This window comes from Centroberyx affinis, unplaced genomic scaffold (genome assembly GCF_046629955.1).
Source record: "Centroberyx affinis isolate AG114_WGS23_722 - 3 ecotype Tasmania unplaced genomic scaffold, CSIRO-AGI_Caff_v1 ptg000976l_1, whole genome shotgun sequence".
NCBI classification, from domain to species: Eukaryota; Metazoa; Chordata; class Actinopteri; order Beryciformes; family Berycidae; genus Centroberyx; species Centroberyx affinis.
Window position 1 is genome coordinate 145,001 of NW_027279546.1, and position 2,500 is coordinate 147,500.

General features: G+C 43.2%; 1 protein-coding gene across 1 annotated transcript in view; it reads right to left on the reverse strand.

The window, feature by feature from the left end:
* The window catches only part of LOC139646316 (proline-rich protein 5-like), a 17,986-nt gene extending 15,625 nt beyond the window's left edge, over positions 1 to 2,361 (reverse strand). Inside the window, exon 1 of the mRNA XM_071522319.1 lies at positions 2,086 to 2,361. The gene's annotated coding sequence lies outside the window, so the exon portion shown is untranslated. The remainder of the gene's footprint in view (positions 1 to 2,085) is intronic.
* Between the last annotated feature and the right edge of the window lie 139 nt (positions 2,362 to 2,500).

The following is a 2,500-nucleotide window of genomic DNA, read 5'->3' on the forward strand; positions in this document are numbered from 1 at the left end:
AGCAAAGTGGTTGAGACAGACATTTGATCCTCCCATGAACTCAAATGCCCCTACCCTACCTACATGCACACACACACACACACACACACACACACACATGAACACACACACGGATAGAATGACACATATATTAGGCTAGTTTCTACTACAGGGCCACACAGAGTAAGCCAGGACTTGTTCATTAACTATGTCACTGTGTGTCCAAAAAAAGCAACATTTCTGCCATTCTCTTTGCATCTTGTCAACAGAGATTATTGTCAAGTTCAGCAACAGTTTCAAATAAAACAAGGAGTGCCTTCAGTCTCATGTTATATACATGCTTCCTTTGCCCCATAGCCTTGTATCTATAAAATATGCAACATTAAGCGGTCTGGCAACTCCAGTAATAGTTTTCACTTTTTGGCTGAGCAAAGTCAACAATTGCTCAATCTTTGGAAATCAATAATCACAAATATAGTGTGTTTTATTTTATCTTTATTGAAGGCTAGGGTTAGGCCTAAGGTCTCCGGTGAGATTAAGCTAAAGACTGGACTAATCATCTGTTTTGATGAAAATTTGTTTTTCTGCTTGGCCAGAAAGTAATGACTCTCCAGTGATTCAGGCTTTACTTCCTGGAAATTATATTTTGTCGCTATGCAGTACAAACCATGACTGTGTCTGCTGGCAGCAACTGCACATGTTGCCAGACAACGTGAATTTCTTTGAACCGTCTATTAGAAGCAGGCCTGTAGGCGGCGGTAGCCTAAGTGAACCCAGCTAGAGAAGCTGGCTGGTGACCAGAAAGACACCAGTTTGAATCTCAGGAGTGGCTGGGAAAGTGTGGGTGGGGTTAAATGAATGATTGATGATATTACAGACATAACTTTGTCTGGAGAGATGCTTGTGGCTCACTGTGGCTCTGGTAAGTCACACTTGGCCCTGCAGTGGGAAATGTCTTAGGATTGAATGACACACATACTGAGTTTCCAAAGTGGATGAAGGCTGGTGCTACAAGTTCTGCACCTCCCTCTCTCTCTCTCTCTCTCTCTCACACACACACACACACACTACATGACTGTGGCACAAAATTTACCAGAACTTTGTCCTATAAATTCGATGCAGGGACACTTCATCGGCCGTTACACTGTCACACTGAACGTCCCAGGACTCCCAACCATCAGTGGCAACCAAATAATTTGTCCATGATGAGAAAATGTTGTCTGGGATGGTAAAATCGGAGAAGGCAGACAAAATTGCTGTGTCTGTTTTTTATGCTTGTAACCCTTATTCAACCAGTTGGCTATAAGAACAAGTTTCTATTTGCATCAGTGAGGGTAATGCTATTGCTCACACACACACACACATACACACACACACACGCCACCCTCTCAGCTGTAGACAGTTTACATTGTAAGTAGATATCAGGGACTCCACCACTGAAAATTAACACCCATAATCTGCTCCAACTAGAGAACACCACACACACACACACACACACTAGGCCTACTCTGCAGGCTGGAGGCACAAACACCAGAATGGGAAATTACCACCCAGCACCAGACAAGATAATAGTAAATGCTGTGTGTGTCTGGCAGGTTTGTCTCTCTGGCAGAAAACCAAACCTTTATTTAAAGGTCCTGCTCTCCTGTGAGAAATCAAGCTGCTGCTGATTATTTTTAAAACTTGTCCTGTTCAGACGCGCGCGCACAAACCAAGAGCAGCCTGCCTCTTGTCTGCCCAAAGGCAACTGCTGTACCAACACATACAACACTGCGCATTTCAGCCTGCAGCCTATGCAATGTACAATAAGCCTGTTATATGGTGCAGACAATGCACAAGACTGTCATCAATAACAAGAAGACAACATATGAAGTCCCCTAAGGAAGAAAACACTGTAATATTCCTATAGGGACTCACAGTATATAGTGATATTATGGTACTTTAAGGTATTTTTTGTATTTCCCTACGCATCTTTATAATATTCCTATAGGATATTAGATGTAGTTTATAGTTTTATTTCTAAAAATGATTATAGGATTACTGTTGTTGCTTTTTTTTTTTTTAAGTTTGAACTTAACTGTTAAGTTATTCACTCTATATACGCACCTTTTCAGAAGTCTCCTTTGCTGCTCTTATGGCAAAATGCTTTCTAGCTTACAGTCCAGCAAAACAGCAACAGCAAAAATAATAGTATGAGGTCCAGATAGTTTTACAAAGGGCAACGCAGCGGCGAAATCGGCAACTTCACATCAGTCGCCGTTGTTTTGCGCAGACAACAGTCCGTGAAGGCTGCAGGTTTCCACAGAAGACGTGGTCCGTCCGTGCAGAAACGGGGGAGGAAAGATGGGACGGTGCGCGAGCTGTGTGAGCTGTCACCGGGTTTCAGCGCGACGACTGGAGGAAGTGAGAAGGTGAAACGTGAAGCCGAGGGAGAGAGGGAGAGAGAGAGAGAGAGAGAGCGTATGTGGGTGTCATTGAAAGTGAGACAGTTTGAGTATGACAGTGTGTGTGTGTGTGTGTG